Below are 20,875 nucleotides of genomic sequence, written 5' to 3'. Positions count from 1 at the left end.
AGCAGAGTGAGTCCTGGGGGCTTCAGGCTCTGACCCCACCTCTTGCCACATGTCCTTCACCACCCCACCATCCCTACATCTCTGTGTGTGTAAGTAAGTCTTCATCGCTCAGTCGTGTCTGACTCTCTGCGATCCCATGGACTATAGCCTGCCAGGCTCCTCTGTCCATGGAATTCTTCAGGCAAGAATACCGGAGTGGATAGACATTCCCTTCTCCAGGGGACCTTCCCAACTCAGGGATCGAACCTGGGACTCCCACATAGTGGGCAGACTCTTTACCATCTGAGCACACAGGGAAACCCTGTAGATGAGTCCAATTAAACAGAACGGCCTCAAAGAGAAGAAACTGCAAAAAGATAGTCTGAGGAAAGCTGGGAGGAAGCAGTCCCTCATTCTGCTTTAGGGCTTGGGACAAAAAGAGTGGGGGGTTCCGTATTCCCTGAATCCTGTGACTCTCTCAGGGGTCCTGCTAGTGGGTCTACCCCACGCGCCTTGTCTTGAGGGGACCACTAAATCATCTGAGATGTGCAATCTCAGGGACCACGACAGCTATCCTTGGCCTCCACACCCTAGAAACCTCTCAAATCCTTTGAGACAACAGAACATCAGTATCTCTCAAGATTCTTTCCTGTCAGTAAGTTCTGTTTTATTCCAGGGGAAAGGGGAGTATACTAAAAAGGCTTTGTGTCCACCTGTTTATGCTGTGCATTCCTTTTTCAGGTCTAACCACCCATATGTGCGTCTGACTGCAGGAGGGCATTCGGCAGGCACCGAGCCAAGCCAACACGAGGGACGGAGATATCATCCCCTGACACCGCAGGGGAGCAGGGGACACTGGACCCTGCTTTTCCCTCTGAATCCATCAATAAGGCACATTGTAACAAGAGCGGGGCACACTCTCGGATTCTTTTTACTCTACCAACAAACCTAACATCTAGCCGGTATCTAGCTCCTCAAACTTTGCCCACAAGCTATGAACACTGAGGGCCAAGGGAGAAGGGAGGTGAAGAAGAAACTGAGGCAGGAGCAGAAGCTGGACTGGTGGGTATCACTGCTTCCGAGGCAGCTAGGGAGGAGGTATTCCATTTCCTGAGCTGTGCTTGTCCCATTTCAGCTTGAGCAGATGGAAATATAGTTCAATGTTTCAACATCATTTGCCTTTCTCGTGCTAAAATATTGATAAGTGCTGCCCAGGCAGATGCCCCTGCGGTTCCGAGCAGTAACTGGAGCATGATGTGTACTGAAGTGAGACACGGCAAAGCCTTTAACGAGTGTTTAAAATTCCTGGAATAATGCTCAAAGCTGGCTTAGCTCACTGGGCTCCTGAAAACCGCCCCCACTGGGCCGCCTCCTAAGCGGCAGGAGGGGTGTGAGCCCGGCCGGGACCCCCTGCTGGTGGCAATTAGTGCGGCAGCTGCTCGTCTCCAGGACGAGAAACAAAGCGGAGGTGCCTGCATCTGCCGCGGAGCCGCGCTGGGAGGCAGGGCCGCTCAGGGGCGCCGAGGGCGAGGCGTGATGCGTCTCCCGCCTGCAGGGGCCCGGCACGGGGCACCCAGAAAGAGGGGGCTCTGGACAGGGCTCTCGAGAAAGACAGGTGAGGGGAGGGCCAGAAAAGGGAAGAGGGAGAGGAAGAGGGTGGGGACTTGGGAAAAGAAAGAGGAAGAAGGGCTGGGAAGAAGGGTTTTGCCAGGATCAGCAAATCTCCTGGGACCAGCTCGCCAGGCCCTGAAAGGAGAATCCAACACTGCCTCCAAGACAGCCTGATGAGTGGCATCCCTGTCCTAAGACGCTCATTTTCAGATTCCATTCATGACTAAGGCCCCCCGGATTGAGGGTGTAAAAGAAACCTACAAGAGCACCTGGGATGTCACCCAAGACTCAGAACAGTGCTGGTTGCTGAGGTTCGGATCTCCGTCATCTCTGTCCCCACGTGGAGATCGGAGGGTCTAATTGTGGAGATCCCTCAATATTAGAGGTCCTCAATATTTTAAGTTTTAGGGTTTCAGAGTCTTGATTTAAATAAATAAATAAATAAAAACCTCCTTTGGGATCTTTGTGAGATTGTTCAGAAGAATGTTCTCCAAGGAGCCTACTTGAATCTGATCTGGGGAGAAAATATCTGCGTTTTTCAGGAGTGACCCGATTAAAGTGCCACCCACATGGGAGAATGCAAGGCTGTGTCCCAGCAAGCTGGGGGGCACCCCCAAGAAGAAATTCTGGGCTGATGGTTTAATAGGACTTAAAGCAGTGTAACTTGATGCCCCTGATGGAAGACTCGCAGAAATTATTATTGTTGATTGAATAACATCTGCAATTGGGGAGACAGAATAAGAGACCTACAATGAGTTGGGAAACAGGGTCTAATGATTATGCTTTTCCTCTGCCTTCGAGGAAATCAAACTCAGTGAAGTCATGTAACTATAACTATTCTATTTTCTGAGATAAAAATTCAAGGGGGACGTGATCTGACACACAAGAGGACATTTATGGGGACAAACCAGATGGAGCATAACACTGAAAGGGAAGGGACAATAAAGTCTAAGACAGACATCTATCACGAATACTGGAGGCAGATTGAGGGGCTCCAGGACCCACCAGGGAAGCTGTGTTGGAAAAAACTTAATAGAGGAGGAAGTGTCTGGACCCAAGACATACCATGCACTCTGGAGAGGCTGGCAGCAGTCCTATCTTGTTCTCCATCCCGAAGCCATCTAGCTGATTGAGGAACACCTCCCCTGGTGACACTATGGTACCTCCCTCCACCCACATCTTCTGCTACAGGTATCTTCCCACTCCTGTGTTGTTTCAGCTGCTGGCCCCAGTCCAGCCATCCTCCAACCACAAGCATCCTCAAAAGGTGAGCCCGTCACACAGATCAACATCTACAAGGACTGTTGCTGAGACCAGCTCTGTAGCTCTGGGCTGAGGCCCTGGCCATGGGTCTGTCCCTCTGGCACTGTGGCTCTGTCTGTCATTGTTCTCCCAGTTTTCCAGTTGCAGAGTCTGTCCACTGAATGATGGGGCATCTGGCTTCCATGGCCAGAGGCCTGTCCACTCATGGAGCGGAGTATGGGTGTGGCCAAAGTGAAGACCTGCCTGATGCTGACCACCCTCTCCAGGAGCTTATCTGCAGAAGCTGAGGAGCCCTGCCTGCAGGCACTCAGCCTGGTCACTATGGAGGAGGAAGGCCAGCATCTGTGAGAAGACAAACAGGATGGAAAGTCCCAGGTGGCCAGAGTGAAAGGAACGATAGCAAGGGCAGGAGCCAGACAACAGTAGTAGTCACCCTTTCTAAATTTTGAAAAATCTCCTCTGATCATTACAACCCCGGCAGGTGTTATTAGTGCCAATTTATAAAGAAGAAAGCCAGGAACTCAGATCAGTGAAATCACATGACTAAGCTTACAGGCCTGATTTTCCCTACACAATGTCACCTCCTCGAGGAACTAGAAACCCAGGGAGGCACTTTTTGTGGAAATCTCCCAGGGTTCTTATTAAATCAGTGTTGGAGGGACCTAAGACTCTTCAGTCCTAAGAAGTCCCCAGGTGATCCCAAATGCTGCTGGAATCTCCCCCAACACATACACGTGCACACACACACACACACACGCATGCATGCATGCAAACTGTGAGTGGCAAGGTCCTGCAGCCGTGTTTTTCCATCTCCTTGTTCACAAGCATCTCCTGGATTCTGACTCAATAAGGACTGATCTCAATAAGACTAAGTCTCAATAAGACTCAAGATGCTGACTGTCTGACAAGAGCCTCAAGCACCCTCAGATAAGCTTGGGAAATGCCCTTCGAGTGTGGGAAACATGAGGTCCCAGCTGGGAAGTTTCATCAGGGAACCAGAAGCTGGGTCCCGTCCCCTTCGATGTTCTCCTGGGTTTACCAGACACCCTTCCCTCTGACAGGAGAATGCCTGCCTTGACCCTGATGTTGCTCTGGTGTTCAGTCTTGAGCAAACTTCTTCCCATCTCTCTGCCTCCACACTCTCCTCTGTAACATGCGAAGTGGTAGCTGAATGGTAGTGCATGCAGAGGATACGATAGAGGGAGGCACCTAGAGAAGGGAGTGAGGGAGAAACAGCCAGTGTCCATCCAGCAAGTGGAAAAGAGATGGATGATGGGGAAAGGCAATGGGGAGAAAGCCACAATTGTGCTGCCTGCTAAGGAGCAAAGGTGGTGGAGTGGGGTTGGGGGGGCACCATATCCTGCCCCCACACCCTTGCACTGGCTTCCCTGGTGGCTTAGATGGTAAAAGAATCTACCTGCAATGTAGAAGATCCAGGTTCAGTCCCTGGGTCAAGAAGATCCCCTGGAGAAGGGAATGGCTACCCACTCCAGTATTCTTGCCTAAAGAATTCCATGGACAGAGGAGCCTGGCAGGCTATAGTCCACAGGGTGGCAAAGAGTCAGACAGGACTGAGCAACTAACACACACACACACCCTGGCATTAGAAAACATGGAGCCAAAGGACCAAAGAGACTTTGGTCTCAAAAGCAGGAATGGAGAGGATTCTAGAGACCTGGACCATTTCCACCATGAACAAGTATGCAAAGCCATCATTTTTTCCTCCATTTCACAGGAACAGAGAAGAAGTGCTAAGGGGGTTTGGGGTGGGGTGGCCAGGGGCTCTAACTGGAGTGAAGAAGAGGGCAGAGTGGCCCAGAACCAGGAGGAGCCAGGGGGCTGGACACAGACCCTCCCAGCTTCCCACTCACTGGCTTGAACCCAGTCCAGTTGCCACCACCCCACCTGGGTCCTCTCCATAGACAGGTACTGAGCACCCACTGTATAACACGTGCTGGAAATGTCCATTATATCCTTAATGTTCTGTCTACTCTGGTAACACATGTGTTCTTGTACCCATTATACAGATGAGGAAAGCAGACCCAATGCTCAAGTTTACAGAGTTACTACACGCAAGCACTGACATTCAAACCCAGGCCTCCTACTCGAACACTTCTGACTTCTACACTTCAGCATCTTTCTGAAAAGGGTGTTTGCACAGGGGCTCCAAACCCAAGGGAACCAGGGATATATTTATCCTTTCCCTCAAATCAAATTAAATGCATATTAGAGTGGTGATTTGGGCTTGTGGCACATGTGTGGGAACCTTTCACGGAGAGATATTGACCCACAGAAACTACTGGTTCCAATTCTAGGTTCATTTGCTGGGAATGGGCTTGCTAAGTATGTAGGCACATGGTGGTTTTTACCCTGCTGCTGCTAAGTCGCTTCAGTTGTGTCCGACTCTGTGCTACCCCAGAGATGGCAGCCCACCAGGCTCCCCTGTCCCTGGGATTCTCCAGGCAAGAACACTGGAGTGGGTTGCCATTTCCTTCTCCGATGCAGGAAAGTGAAAAGTGAAAGTGAAGTCGCTCAGTCGTGTCTGACTCCTAGCGACCCCATGGACTACAGCCTACTAGGCTCCTCCGTCCATGGGATTTTCCAGGCAAGAGTACTAGAGTGAGTTGCCATTGCCTTTTCCGGGTTTTTACCCTAATACACACCAAACACAGAGAATTCATTTTCTTGTTTCCCTTCATGAAATCCATGACTTCACCAGGTATTCTGGGCCCACTCACTAACCAGCATTTACCATGCAAAGCCTCCTCACCCCACACATCCATGTGGAAAAAATGGGGATGTCAATTTGAGCACATATGTTTTTCCTATCTTTACAATAAGGCAAATAGGCATGAAGATTTGAGTTTAAATGGATGACTTTGAAATTCAATGAAGAAACTAGACAGGAAAAGACAAGAAGATTCTAAAATTGGTCAAAATAAGATGGTTAGATTTAGAAGCAGATAAGAGCTGAGTACCGCTGTCCAAACTAACCAGATATGCTCAGACAAGGATATTCTAAGTCTCAGTTCCAGGTACTTGAGTGTGAGGTCATCTCCAAGGCCCCTCCTCCCCCTCCCCTTACCCCACCCCCAACATGGCTTTGTTTCCAACACTTTCGGGGTACCCCGCCCCTTTCTCTTGCTCTGTTCTGTTAGCACCTCCTCCTTCAAGCTCCCTGGTTGCTTCCCTTACCTCTGATCATAGAGAATCCTCCTGTTGGTCCAGGTTATCCCACCTGCTCAGGCTGTCCTCACCTCCACTCCCTTTTTAGGGATCTCTCTGACTCAGCATAGGGCTTCCCAGGTGGCACTAATGGTATAGAACCCACCTGCCAATTCAGGAGGCAGATTCGGAGGTTCAATCCCTGGGGCATGGCAACCTACACGAGTGTTCTTACCTATGGAATCCCATGGATGGGGGATACTGGCGGGCTACAGTCCATAGGGTCACAAAGAGTCAGACATGACTGAAGGGACCTAGCATGCATGTATGCACTCACCGACTCAGCATGTCCTTCCTGGATCACCTGTTGATTCTAGAAGCATATTCCATGGCAGCCTGGAATACCTGGTTTCGTTGTCTATGACCATGAGCTAGTATTTATCACTCACTCACTCATCAGTTCAACAAATATGTACCAGACTTTGGGTTAGATGCTGTGGGCAATACAAAGGTGTGTTCAATACAGCCCTGTCCCACTCTAGTCAGACACTGAGCCATACACCCAAGGCACTGTCAGTCCAGGGAGAGTGTGTCTTGGGCTCTCTGGTGACCAGGGTATCTCAGTAAAGGCACTGTGTCTGTCTGGTATGCACTGCACCATAAACTTCCCCCACAGCCTCAGTGAGTCCCTCCTCCTGCTCTGAAAACCCCAGCTCCCCTCTGGATGGCCTGCGGAGTTCCTGTTGCCTCTGCTTCTGGGCAGGCCAGGATGACTCAGGTCTCCCTGAGTCAGTCTTCTCAGCTCAGGTGACCATTCCCCACCTGTCTCTAAGCGGTTCTCCCATGACTCAGGTACCCAGATGGTCCAGAAGAGTGCACTTCCAGGCTCCTATCACTCCAAGCGTTTGGTGTTATAATAATTTACATAAACATCACAAACAACACAGTTGCAGTTGGGGGGCAGGGAGGGGAAGTGTCATCATGCTGACACTTTGTTGCCTATGGACTGTCAGGGAAAGGAGCTCCAAGGGGTTATCTTCAAGCCAGGCCTTCCTGAAGACAACCCTCTCCAGAATGCAGGATCCTTGCCATATCCTCACAAGTTATGCTACCTCCCCATTAGACCCAGAAGAAGGAAGAGATGAAAGCTGATGATGAAACTCCTTACCTGCCTGCAAAGTGACTTCAGGCAATGGAGAAAACTAGCAAGCATCCTACAATTCCCTCAGTCTTCAACTTCCTCAACTGTAAAATGAGGATAAAGATACTAGCCACCCACTATGCTGGGAGGGTTAAAAGAAATAAGATGGTAAGAAAACCCAGGACACTACCTGATGCCCAGGAAGCCTTCAATCAATGTTCCTTTTCCTCCTTCCTCTGGGGGTGCTGTCCCTCGTGTAAAAGTTTAAAGCTTGAGGCACTGATCCGTGGCTTGATGGTAGAGATGGACTTTTCCCAGAGGCACCCAGGGGTGAGATTAATGAGTCCCTGGCTGTCCCCAACTTGACCTGGGAGGTGGAGTCCAGGGTGTCCTCGGGTCTGGGAAAGGGTGAAGGCTGGCATCAAGGGGAAAGTCCAACTCGAGGAGAGAATGGCCATGAAAAATGAGAGCTATGAACTTCCCTGGTGGTCCACTGATTAAGAATCTGCCTGCCGGTGCAGGGGACACAGGTTCTATCTCCTCCTAGTCCAGGAAGATTCCGTATGCTACAGAGCAACCCAACCCATGCGCTACAACTACTGAAGCCTGTCCCACGCTCTAGAGCCCATGCTGCGCAACAAAAGAAGCTACTGCCCGCGAGAAGCCCAGGCATCACAGCTAGAGAGTAGTCCCTGCTAGCTGCAACTAGAGAAAGTCCACACACTGCAACAAAGACCCTACCGCAGTCAAAAATAATTTTTTTTTTTTTTTTTTAATGACAGCTGGCCCTGGGCAAGGGGTCAGCCTAGCTGTTGATTCAGAGATCTAATCTCTGCAGAACTGCATACTTCCTTGAAAGGGACCTTTTTGCTTTTTCAACTGTGAAGCTTCTTGAATCAAGTCCCTTCTTTCCAGTGAAGGTGAAGATTGCATCTTCCCCTTGACTGTACAGTAAAAAGAAGAGGGAGCAGGCACGGGGAGCAGGGGCAGGGAAATCCACAGGGATGAAGGACACCACCCAGCTGCCCACTCTCTCCTTCCAGGCTGCCCCCCACAAGCCTTCTTCATACCCAGGTGGGAGTCTGCTGTCACCACCACCCCTCTGGCCCCAAATACCCGCAGACACCCTCACCTCCAGTCCTGGGCACCAGAGAGCCCCATTTCCTCTCTTCATCCAGGGTGAGGATAGAATTGTTCTCAACAGATATACTGAATAGTAACAGGCTGTGCAGGGTATGTGTTGGAGGAGGAGGCCCTGGAAAACTACTACAGCCCAGCGCACTCAGCTTGGATGACTCTTCCTTCTGTGGCTAAAACATAGTCGCTGGCGGGTCCTCCCCCTTTACCGCAATCCTCCCTTGGCAAGGGGCTAAAATCCCCTTTCATCAACTGATAAATAGATAAGCAAAATGTGGCATATCCATATAATAGAGAATCTTGCAGCCATAAAAAGGAATGAAGTAGGGTACAGGCTGGGCTCCCCTGGTAGCTCAGCTGGTAAAGAATCTGCCTGCAATGCGGGAGACCTGGGTTCGACCTCTGGATTGGGAAGGTCCCTTGGAGGAGGCCATGGCAACCCACTCCAGTATTCTTGTCTGGAGAATCCCCATGGATAGAGGAGCCTGGCGGGCTACAGTCCATGGGGTCACAAAGAGTCAGACATGACTGAGAGACTAAGCACAGCAAAGGGTACAGGTTAGAAATGAATGAAGATTGCAAACATTTTAAGTAAGATAGTATAACACAAAAAGGTATGATTTAAGTAAAACAGTAAGACACAAAAAGTACGATTATATTTATACAAAATGTCCAGAATAGGTGTATCCAGAAAAACAGAGAGTAGACTGGTGGTAGCCAGAGGTTGGGGGCAGAGAAAGAGGGGACCCCAGGGAGTGACTACTTAATGGCTATGGGGTTCATTTTGTAGGATGATGAAAATGTTCTAAAACTAGATGGTGGTGATGGCTGCACAATACTGTGAGGGTACTAAATGCCATTGAATTGTATGCTTAAAAACAAAGTGAGGACTCTTATTGTGTATTTTACCACAATTAAAAAGCTTTTCAGGCTTTGAGTATTTCCTTTTCCCCTTCCATCTTTCTAACTCCACCTCCATTTGGGAAAAAGAGTGTTCTAGAGCTCACTTGGGGAGAAGGCAATGGCACCCCACTCCAGTACTTTTGCCTGGAAAATCCTATGGAAGGAGGAGCCTGGTAGGCTGCAGTCCATGGGGTCACTAAAGTCGGACACAACTGAGTGACTTCACTTTCACTTTTCACTTTCACGCATTGGAGAAGGAAATGGCAACCCACTCCAGTGTTCTTGCCTGGAGAATCCCAGGGACAGGGTAGCCTGGTGGGCTGCCGTCTATGGGGTCGCACAGAGTCGGACACGACTGAAGGGACTTAGCAGCAGCAGTATATATATATATATATATACTGAATCACTTTGTTGTACACCTGAAACTAACACATTGTAAATCGACTATACTTCAATTTTTAAAAAAAGTTCACCAAGGACAACCCCACAGGGACTTGACTGAGAGAGTGTCACTCTCAGACCTAGTCCCAGAACTAAGAAGAAAGACGCACCCTTGTGCCCATTCCAGGCTTTTATCCTAACACATCTCCCTGCCCAGCCCACTCTCTTTCTCACCAGCACGGAGCTTCCCAGATGGTCCCCAGCCAGGAGCAGAGGAGGCTAATCCACTGTGTCCATCTTCCTCCAGGTCCTCTGGCTCCTGTAATAGGGGAGCAGGCAGGATGGAGCCGGTGCTCATGAGGTCCAAGGAGTGTTTGTCACCTGTAAGACCACACATGAGGCCTCGCAACTCACCAGGTCTGAACACAGCCTGGTCCCTGCCCCCATGCTGACCATTCCTACTGCTATGGCAAGGCCCAGATGACCACAGGAAGCCTGGACCTCCTCCCTCCTCAGTGATAACACGGAATTTCACAAGATGCCACTCAGTTGGTTGTGGACCAAATCTGACCTGGGAGTCAGTCAGCTCAACTCGCCACGACATGCCCAGTAGACACCTACACTGGGCTTAGATGCGTCAAGAAGGAAGAAGATGCTTGGAGACAAGGGCCTGGGCCAGTCATCCAACTGGATGGCAGGAAGGCATCCAGAAAGATCAGTGTTCCCAGAAGGCCCTGTGGCTTCTTCTTTCCACCCTCAATGCCAAGAACCAAGATTAACCTCCTTCCTCCAGCTTGGGCAGAAATCAAGACGCTAGCCCCTTGTGTCCTCCAGGTTGCCACCAGCTGGGTAGCCTCTCTGACCTTGTCCCACAGCCAACCTGACCTACTCTTCCTGTGGACCTTAGCCTTTGTGGTTTATCCACGTACATTATTTAAATTCTAATTCCCCCAACTTCCTGTCCCACTATGGCCCTCTGTATCCTTAGACAGTACAGGCTCAATCCAATAGACTGCAATCCCCTGCCCCAAACGTTTAGGGTAAGATGCCTTTGGGAATTTAGGATCTGTGGGATTTCAGGAAGGTGCATATAATGGGGCTTGTATTATATGTTCTACAGTACCACCCTGGGGGTACAGAGCCATACCTGTAATCAAATACGCTAATATTTCCACAGTGAAACATCTGACATCTGTGCCAAATGGGACAAATAAAGACTATAAATAGCTTCACTTCAGCTTAGGTCAGATTTTGTTTCCAAATAGCTTTGGCAGCAAAAATACCAAACAAACAAGCAAAAATAGAGCTTTCCAAGTTTGGGATTTGTTGAGAAGAGATTGAAGATCGGTATTTATGCTGCTTAAGAGAGAACCAGGCAAAACTATCCCTGTAAAAGGGAAAGAGCCTGCAATGGAGACTGCCCCCTCCCACCACCGGCCCCCTCCCACCACCTGCCTGCCCTCTGAGATCCTGGCTCTGGTGCCCAGGCTCCTCAGGCACTGTTTGGGACTCTATAGTGTTAGGGGTGCTTAAGGTCAGAGCCTGAGCCATCCTGGGTCTGTTTCCTGATCTCTTTTAACTGAGAAGGAAGTGATTCCACAGGCTCCTTTGACCTCTGACTTTTTATGGTCCTACTAAAAACATTAGCCAGCGCTTGCCACACTGTTCACAGGAGGCAGTGTCTTCACCATCAGAACAAGGAGCACCCCAAGAAAGCATCTGTCTCTTTCAGCACCCATGAGTGTCTTTGGACACACAGTGTCTTCCCAGTCCCCTGGATGGTCCTCTCCTCCTCACCAGCCTGGAAAACGTGTACCGGAGAACCACTTCAAAGGCCCTCCTCTGGGATCCTTCTTTATTCATGCTCCATGTGGGCATTTCTCTGCTTCCGGTGAACCGTAACTGGGTAGCTGGAGTCTACGTTGCCACCCACTGTCCCAGAGGGTACAGCAGCGCCTGGCACACAATAGGCACTCAGCAAGACATTGTGGAGAGGATGAGTGGGTGCTAGGTCCATGTGACTTCCCGCCAGGTAAGTTATCCTGGTGGAAGCAGGGCCCCTGTGCCATCTGGATGAGGCCCGGAGGCATCTGAGGGAGAGGAAGTGAACAGTGAAGGAGGAAGGAGATACACATTATCAGTCCAGGTGGACAACTCTGGGACCACATAGTAAGGCAAGAGGATGGAGCAGGAGTTCAGTTCAGTCGCTCAGTCGTGTCTGACTCTGTGACCCCATGCACTGCAGCACGCCAGGCTTCTCTGTCCATCACCAACTCCTGGAGCTTACTCAAACTCATGTCCATTGAGTCGGTGATGCCATCCAACCATCTCATCCTCTGTCGTCCCCTTCTCCTCCTGCCTTCAATCTTTCCCAGCATCAGGGGCTTTTCCAATAAGTCAACTCTTCGCATCAGGTGGCCAAAGGATTGGCGTTTCAGCTTCAGCATAAGTCCTTCCAATGAATATTCAGGACTGATTTCCTTTAGGATGGACTGGTTGGATCTCCTTGCAGTCCAAGGGACTCTCAAGAGGCTTCTCCAACAGCACAGTTCAAAGCATCAATTCTTCGGCACTCAGCTTTCTTTATAGTCCAATTCTCACATCCATACATGACTACTGGAAAAACCACAGTTTTGATGAAACAGACCTATGTTGACAAAGTAATGTCTCTGCTTTTTAATATGCTGTCTAGGTTGGTCATAGCTTTTCTTCCAAGGAGCAAGCGTCTTTTAAGTTCATGGCTGCAGTCACCATCTGCAGTGATTTTGGAGCCCCCAAAATAAAGTCTGTCACTGTTTCCATTGTTTCCCCATCTATTTGCCATGAAGTGATGGGACAGGAGAGGTAAACCCAAATCCACAGCCAAGATGGACGGTCCTACAGACACAAAACTGTGGATTTTGGTATAAGACAGGGACATTTTAATAAAAAGAGGCGATCCTGGGGTAAGCGATGCTCGGAAAAACCAAGAGGAAAAGGAAAGGCCCGGCAGCCCATCTGCACAGTCAAAGCCCTCAGAGCCCGGGACGGAGATGCTGCGCCGCAGCCGCGAGGTGGCACCAAAAACCCGCCAATTGCCCAGAGCGCACGCTGCCTTCCCACCTCCGACCAGGTTCTGCTTTTGGCCTGGGCGCGCACATCCGAAGCAGAAGGGCATCCCTTCGCTTTGCCGCCGGGTGGAGGCTGAGCACCCCGGCCAGGTTTTTCGGATCCCCGGCGGCGGAAGACGAGTCTTCCTCGAGTGCCCAGCTCAGAAAAGCTCCTAATCTGCTATCTGGAAGCTTCTCGAGGGACTCGTGGAATCTAGATGCGCTGCCCCGCTCCCCTCCTCTCCACCCCTCACCCCCACCAAGGAAACTGATCCCTTCTCCTTCCTCCCCGCGTCTCTCCGAAGGCGGGCTCACGTCCTGAATTCTTCTGGAAACAGAACTGTGGTCCGCCTTCATCCTGTCGCGTTCCCACTCACAGCTCGGGTTAGGGCCCGAGAGCGATTCTGGAAGCTGAGACTCCCGGGTCCTGTTCTGCTCCCTGAGACCTGTCACACCTTCGCGCACACGCAGTAAACACTTGCTGGCGAGAGTCACACGAAGGAGGTTCGCCCCGGGCTCTTGAGGGGCAGGTGTGAGAGGCCCCGAGGATCGCTGGACTCGATGCCAAGAGACTTGCGTTTGACTTTGACTCACTTGTTTTCTCGGGGTCCCTTAAAACCCCATTCCTCCAATATCGAGATCTTAAAGCCTCCTGGCGGCTCCAAAGCCGACGCCGTCTCCGCGTCGAAGAGCTTGCTGCAGCCTAGAAAGCTTTCTTTAGTTGTCTCTCAAATAGCAGATTTCTGCGCTGGGCCGTCTGGATCTCCGGAGTCCAAGAACAACGCGCAGAAACAGTTTGCAAAAGGCAAACCCCCAGGGCGCACGAAGTTACGCGGAGCTTGTCGCGGCAAGAGGAATTCTCCAGGCTCCCGAGTCCTGGGTCCCCCTCTCCATGTCTGACTCTCTGGGACCCTGCACCCAGGCCACACTCCCATTCATCCATTCACCTAGTGTGTTGGTCTCCTCGGGTCACACCAGCTACTCTCTCACCCTAGCACCCGCTCTCACTCGGAGTGAATGTTGCTGTGGGGTGAGACTAAAGCAGACGGGTGGTGGGCAAGGGAGGAGACCTGGCCACTAACATCCTGGGTAGGGGCAGGGTTTCCGAGAAAGGTACACGGCTCTGATTGGCCCTCGGGATCCACCCACAGAACCCCTCTAAGGAGAACCTGTGAGCCTTTTAAGGAGTTGAAGGTCATGATGCTTCCAGAGTTAGAAGGTGAGAACAGGGACCTCATCACAGACCTATGAAATTGGGACCAACGCTGAAATCACATCATCAAGGGAGCCCAGAGGTCTCCCACTGGCCCTCATTCCTCCTTGGCACTGTGTTCAACCAGCCAGACAGCCTGAGCTCAGTCCCCTTCACCTCCTGCCTACCTATGGGAATAGCTTCCTGACCTGCCTTCCAGCCTACAGCCTCACTCCCTCAAAGTCTTGAAGCAGAGCTCTGAGTGTGATCTCTAAAGCTCTCCATAAAGCCTTATTTGGCTCCCCAGTACCCATGGGATCAAGGCAACACAACTTACCTGACCTTGAACTGGATCCAGACCCACCCCGCCCCCACCCGCTTCTCTCAGATTCCATTACCAGCTTCCTATGCATGTGGGCGCCTGCCGCGTGACTTTGTTCAGCGCTGGAATCCAACCTCCTCCAGGCCTTTGCTCCTACTGTTCCTGCCTGGAATCTCCTCCAGGGAGTACAATTCATCTTTCTGGTCAAAACCATCTCTTCTGCTGGAATACTCCAAAGTTGTAATTAATCTCCAAGTTGCCTCCCAAAATGCTCGGTATGCAATTCCTATGTGCGTCTGTTGGTTTTTCAGTGATATTTCAACTGTGAGTTACTCCGTGGTTAGCTACTTTAGGGCAAGGCTTGACTGTGCTTTGGCCCTCCCTCCCAACTCAGTTCTTATTTTGGAATAAGTTGGATGCAGTGGTATCCAAAGCATACATCACTTTCAACAATGTCCCTCCCCCTCTGGTACATATACAGGTAGAGATATCACAAGGGCACGAGGTCAGTATTTCTCCTGCATCTTGGGGGAATGTGGAGGGTCTCACTGTACACTTTTCAAGGTTCACATGGACACACACTTCACTTCCAAAAACACGTCATGGAGTCCTATGCCACTTGGAAGAGCTGGTGGTTCTTGCGGAGCCCTGTCCAGTCTGGAGGAGGAGCCCGCTGAAATCCCACTCACCCTCTGGGCTTCATGGGAATCCAGCCCGTTGCCCTTTGCTGGGTGCTTCTCTCCCAACTGGGCCCTGAAGCAGGAGCGTTGGTCCAAGTAAGGAACTTGCATCTACCTTGCAAGGTCCAAGTTCAGGAGCTTGAGAGAAGGTGCCTCCAAAAGGGCAGAGCCTAGGGCCACTGCCCCTGGGCCTTCCCAACTCCTTTCTCTCCCATTTTTCCTCATCTTTTGCGCCCACCTAAGGTTCTTAGGAAAGTACTTCCTCAGCTACCCGGAGTGCACGGGCTAGGAAGCCTGGGGGGGTGGGGGGTGGGGGGCGGGGGCTGGGCATTAGAGACACAGGGTGACGGGGTTAAGGGACAGGCCGGCTGTGTGACAGTAGCCACGGCCCTCTCTGAGCTTCAATTTTTCCTTTCCGTGGAATCAGAGCCGCTTCCATCTCAAAGGCCCTGGTGCCAGGGCCTGGATTCCAAAAATCCGCAGGTGTACCTCGGTCCCTCCTTGCCCCCCAGTCCAACCTGACCCTGCGGCGCCAGTGGGACCCGGACCTGGCGGGGGCAGGCGGCAGGCGGCGGCGCGGCGCTACCGAGCCAGAGGCGCGCACGCCCTTAATTAGCAGCGCGTTCAGTCATCAAGGGGCCCTGCTAGGAATTTGTTTAATAAAGGTCGCAAATTAGTTATGATGGTAAATAGTCATCTCAAAACCCAACAAACTAAAGCTACTGCCGGCCTGGAAGGGCTCCAGGCTGCCTCCCCAAGTACAGTCGGGCCCTCTCCCGGGACGGCCCAGCACCGCGGGGATCCCCCGGGGGAAGGTTGGGGCGAGGCTGCGGAGCTGGGGCGTCTGGCCCGGAGAGGCTGGGGCTTCGGCCACAGCGCCTCCCAGCGGCCTGAAAGAAGAAAGCCGGAGTCCGAGCCAGAGAAGCCGGGACAAAGGCCCGAAGCCAGAGAGCGCCAAGAAGGCTGGGAGGGGGAGCGGGCCGGAGAGGAGCGGAGAGCATCCCGCAGAGCCAGGCGGCAGCCTCCCAGACTCCAAGGACCGCGTTACCCCCGGACACCGCCGGGCTCCCCTCCCCGCTGGGCCTTGCCTCGGTCCCCTCAGACCCGTTGAGATTTCTGGGCTGAGTGCACTCCCCCCGCTTCACCTCTAGAGGTCCAAGAACTTATCCTTGGCCCCAAGCCCATCTTTTCCTAGGGGAGAACACCTGCGCTCTGGAGGTCTGTAGAGCGACTCCAGCCCCGCGGAGAGGCTCTCCCGAGTCCGGCAGTGAGAGCCGGAGGCTATGCATACAAGTATCTGTAACTTTCCGTGTGCCTTCCTTCCTTGCCAGCACATTCTGTAACATCCTCAGTGTCTGAAGGGTTAGACTCCTGCAGGTTAAGGCCCTTCCCTTTTCCGAAAAAAAGTGTGTGTATAAATCCGTGAGCGTCATGGGCTTCTCTGTGAAAAGTGGGGAGATGTTGCAGGGAGTGGAGACCCTGCTTCTGTTCTGCGGAGGAGAGTGGGAAGGCTGAGTGTGTGTGTGTGCGCGCGCGCGTGCACGCGTGTGCGGCGAGAGTGGGTGAGGTTGGGCAAATGGGTGGTGTTCAAGTACCTGGAGTCAGACTGAAGTTTGGAGGTTGCAGTGTCTCCCGGTGGCATTTCTATTGTGTCTTTGGGTTGCCGCATGTATATTGTATGTCTGAAGGGTTCCTCTGTGTACCCTCCATGTGTTTTCTGGTGGATGTGTGGTGGCTGTGTTCTCTGACTGTATGGATCGCTCACCTGTTCTTCTTCTCTGATGTGAACTTTGGGTGAGCCCTAGTCCACTGTGCATCCCAGGCTCCATGCCAAATGTTCTTGATGTAAAGACTATTGTATGCAGATGTGTTTCTTTTGCGGTGTGAATTGCTCTGGACCGCTCCATAGGAGGATGCGGTTATGAAACTGACCATGTTTGTGTGCATCTGTGCAGTTTGGAGTGAGCACACCCTGGAGAGTGTGCCTGCAGGGGAGGAGAATGAGGGGTTCTTGTGTTTGTGTCTGAGAACCGATATGGAATCTCTAAAGAGGAAATCAGAAAGGCAGGCAGGCCCTGTGTTGTGTTGGGAAGGTTTATGCATGTTGGGAAACTGCTCTCAGGGCACGCGGATGCCTAAGGGAGAGGGCTCTACTGGATTTGTGATGACATGGCTTGGAGTTGAGCTGTGTGCCTAACATGGGGGGGTGGTATATTTGTGTAGATAATTGTGTGTGTGTGTGTGTGGTGTAGCCTCTGTCAGGCTGGCTGTGCCTGCCTGCTCCTGTAGAGCCCCGCCCAACACAGCCAGCTCAATCAGCCCCTGCATGAATACACCCGAATGGAAAGTTGTGCTCAGCTGACCGGAGAAATCAGAGCCGGCTAGCACTGCTCCCCTCCTCCTGACTCCCTCCTGCCCTCCCATAGGCCAGACACCCGCCTGGCCAGGGCACTGGGACAGTGGAGGCTCAGCTCAGCTGGGGCCGGAAAGGGGCCCAGGTGGTGGGAAGTTGAGTAGGCCTGAGCCCAAGAACTTGGGGCAAGCATCCCAGGGGGCTGGACATCTCAGCGCAGTTCTTGGGGGTAAAGGGGTTAGGGGAGCTCCAGGGAAATTCCCCAAGGTGGCAGTGGGTGCCTCAGGTAACAGCCGCACAAAGACCTAGGCAGGGAAGGAGACAGAAAAAGAGAGGGAGAGGGAGAAGAGACAGAGACAGCCCCTGCTCGGAAAAGCCAAGTCCCAAGGCACCACAGACTTGTGATCTCTAGCGACCTGAGCGATGAGCTGGGTCCATATTCCAGGCTAACCCATTCTCTTTTCAGAAGAAGCTGAAGGAGCCACTCTACCACCACAGCCCACACTAGGGTTTGAGTTCTACCCCAGTTGGTTCACCTAGGCCTGGGCCTGGCCCTCCCAGTGATCACTGGAGCCCTCTGTGCATGCAAGTCCAGCCATCCCTGGCTAGTCCCACGGCCTCCAACCCCAATCCCAGGCCAGCCAGGCTCTTGTGTCTCCAATCCCACTATTGATCAGCATTCCCACTCTGCACCGTGGCAGCTTCCAGGTCATTTCATTTTAATCAGCTGTACATCTCGCCAGGGATAATCAACTGCACTGGCGCTGGGCAGTCGATTCCGCAGGATCCAGGAGGGCCAAAAGAGGGGCCTGGTCGGGGCTCAGGACAGAGCTGGGGGCAGGGCTGGGAGGGAGAGGTGAGCAGGCTGGAAAGGAGGTGGAATGACCTATCTTTCCTCAGGCAGGCAGCTTCTAGAGGTCAATGACTTTGATACAGATTTTCCTGGTTTTGCATCCCACCCTGCAAGTTCAGGTTTCCAGTGCATCCCAGATTGCCATTGTGTTTTCTTTGAGGAGGGCAGGAATAAAGAAAATCTTCCCAAATTGGCAGTTCTTCTTTAAGCCCATCACACCCTAGCTACAGGTACCCCCACAGGCCTATGCACACAGGGAAGCTTTCCAGCCTGAGTGTGCTGGCTGGGGCGCCAGAGGGGAAGTGCACTGAGTTCGGGCAGGATGCACCCAGGGCAGCGTGTGCCATGGCACACCCAGAGTGCAGCTGGCCCCTGGGCTGCCACGGGTCCAGACAGCGGAGGGCGGATGGACATTGGGTCCTGCTTACCCAGTCTGCCGAGCAAGTACACACACTCCCCTTGCCAGGGCACAATCTGCAACACTCCCAGGTGGTAGAGACTTCGTGCTGTGATGGCTTTTCCCCAGCAGGGCTTCAGCCAGGCCTTGCCCTTGAGCTCTGCCCCTGCGACCCCTGGGACATTGACTGCCTTGGCTGTGGCTTTGAGGGACCCAGATAGAGAAGGGGCAAGCAGCCGATTAAAGGAGAGATCCGGCCAGAAAGGGGTCTCTTTCCCTCTCTCTCTAATATTTAAAGGGGCAGGGGCCAAATTCAGTGTAACATCCAAACGTGTCAGGGTACAGGGTGGACTTCGGGAGTAGAAGAGCCTGGCTCCCTCCACCCTCTGGTCAAAGACAACCCACCAGGACTCCCATTCCTTAATGAGACAGGAAGGTGGATTAGGGGTGGGCAGCTGCCTGATGGACTGACTAGAACAAGGGAACCCACACATGTCCACACCAGATTCAAGACTCACAAGATACCTGTCCACTGCACAGAGACTCCTGTACACACAGCATCCTGTAGGTGTATTTAACCCACTCCTTGCAGAACTAGGGACACAGAAACTGCCCAAGCCACCCCAAAATACCTACACTATAGGCAATAGGCATGAAAACACAGGGCACGCACTGACTCAGTGTACACACTTTTACATCAAACATCACAACACATGCACACCTTTATATAGAGAACTTGACTGAATGGTGGAAATCAGCTTTCAGAATTACACACATCCACACCACTCACAGCCAGCGTTCATGCCTGGCCTGCAGGGAACCCATAGGTAAGGTCAGATCAGACAGTGCAGAGTGGAGTACTGGTATCTGTACAGACCTAGCAGAGATGAGGAGAGGAGAGTGGCAGATGAGAGATAGTAAGACAGATAGCTGGCTGGTGACACCATGTGGGGCCTGGGACCCCGAGGATAAAGTGGAAAAGGAGGAGTGGGCGCTGAATGCCCAAATGCTTTCTCTGCCAGTTATGTTGAGAGAAGGAAGCATTTTAATTCCACTGGTTTGCCCCCTGTCCCCATCTAAAAAGGCATCTGCTCCCTAGTGCCACCTGTCAAGGCCTTTCAAGGGGTCATCCTCCAGCAGCACCCAGTCTTTCTGTCCACCCATCACTTCTAATTGGTCTGTTGGGTAGGGTCCATCCAGACACATCCAGACACTGTCTGAAGCAGCCGCGCCTTGGGTTTCCAGGCCCAAGGTCTGGGTCAGGTATGTGACAGGCCATTTGAAAATGATAGTAGGAGACAGAGCCCCTCACCCCAGACATTATTCTGTGCATCTCATCCGAGGCCCAAGCTGAATAGAATCCAGGCAGCCCTTTCCCCAGATGCCTACCACTTGGGCCACTACTGCCAGAAATATAACTTTATGAGGCACATTCCCTCCCCCCTGCCTCCCCCGGGCAGTGAACACAAGTAGAGATGCTGATACTGGCATGCCAGGCCTCCGAACTTGGAAGCTCTCAAGGTGGTTGTGGTCATAGTGTCCTGATTCTAAGTAAGGATGCAGGTGGGGAACCTTCTCCACACAAGCCAGAGCCCTAGGTGCACAAGGCCCCACTTGCACCCAGGTCACCTCCTGTCCTGGCCGCCTTTCTGCAAAGCCCACCCCACATCAACGCCATGGTACTGCCGAGGATGGGGACAAAAGGAAATCAGAAATCAAAATTAGTCTGGAAACTGGCGCAAAATTCCAGGCACGTTTCTTCTTAATCCTCCTTGCTCTGGAAATTGGACTTTCAAGTGAAGGCAAGTTTTCAGAAATTACCTCTTTGGCTCCTCCTCAGGCACAGATCAACCTGGCCCAGAGCACCAGAGTGGCAGAGGCACCCAGCCAGGCTATCACAGAGAGCCGTGGGCCCCCACCCTCACCCCTCCACCCTGTGCAGGGCGGGAGGCTAGGGGTCAGAAGGAACCTGGTTGGCAAAATGCAGAGATTTGGGGGGCAGAGGGCGGATTCCATTTAAAGTATAACCTAACTCTGAAATGTTCGAGAGACTCCAGTTGATCCCAAAAGACAGAAATTTCAAAGAGACAGACAGCCATAAGGCCAAGTCATACAGTCACATAGATGCACACACAGGTGGTAAGGAGGGGTTCCATCCTGATTCTAGGCCCTCAATTCCTCAAACTACATCCTCACCCAGCCTACAGTAGTCCCCCCACTTCCACCCCCCGTAAAGAAGACAAAACCTGCGACCTTGTATATTTCCCCTTTAAATTAAAAAACAAAAAAAAGCAGTAACAACCAAAAGACGCCAACTCGCTCCCAAAGACCCACCAGGGCCAAGACAAGGCTACAGTTCCTGGGGATCTAGGCCTGGCATCTGGTGCTAAAGAAACTGGCCGTAGACCC

The 20,875-nt window shown here is 52.1% G+C and overlaps 1 protein-coding gene across 1 annotated transcript in view; it reads right to left on the bottom strand.

The window, feature by feature from the left end:
- SIX3 (SIX homeobox 3) overlaps positions 1-20,875 on the bottom strand; it is a 41,559-nt gene that overhangs the window by 7,841 nt on the left and 12,843 nt on the right. The window lies entirely within an intron of this gene.

The sequence above is a fragment of the Bos taurus genome, chromosome 11, assembly GCF_002263795.3.
Source record: "Bos taurus isolate L1 Dominette 01449 registration number 42190680 breed Hereford chromosome 11, ARS-UCD2.0, whole genome shotgun sequence".
Classification (NCBI taxonomy): Eukaryota; Metazoa; Chordata; class Mammalia; order Artiodactyla; family Bovidae; genus Bos; species Bos taurus.
The sequence above is the reverse complement of the archived record's forward strand: the minus strand, read 5'-3'. Positions and strand labels throughout refer to the sequence as shown.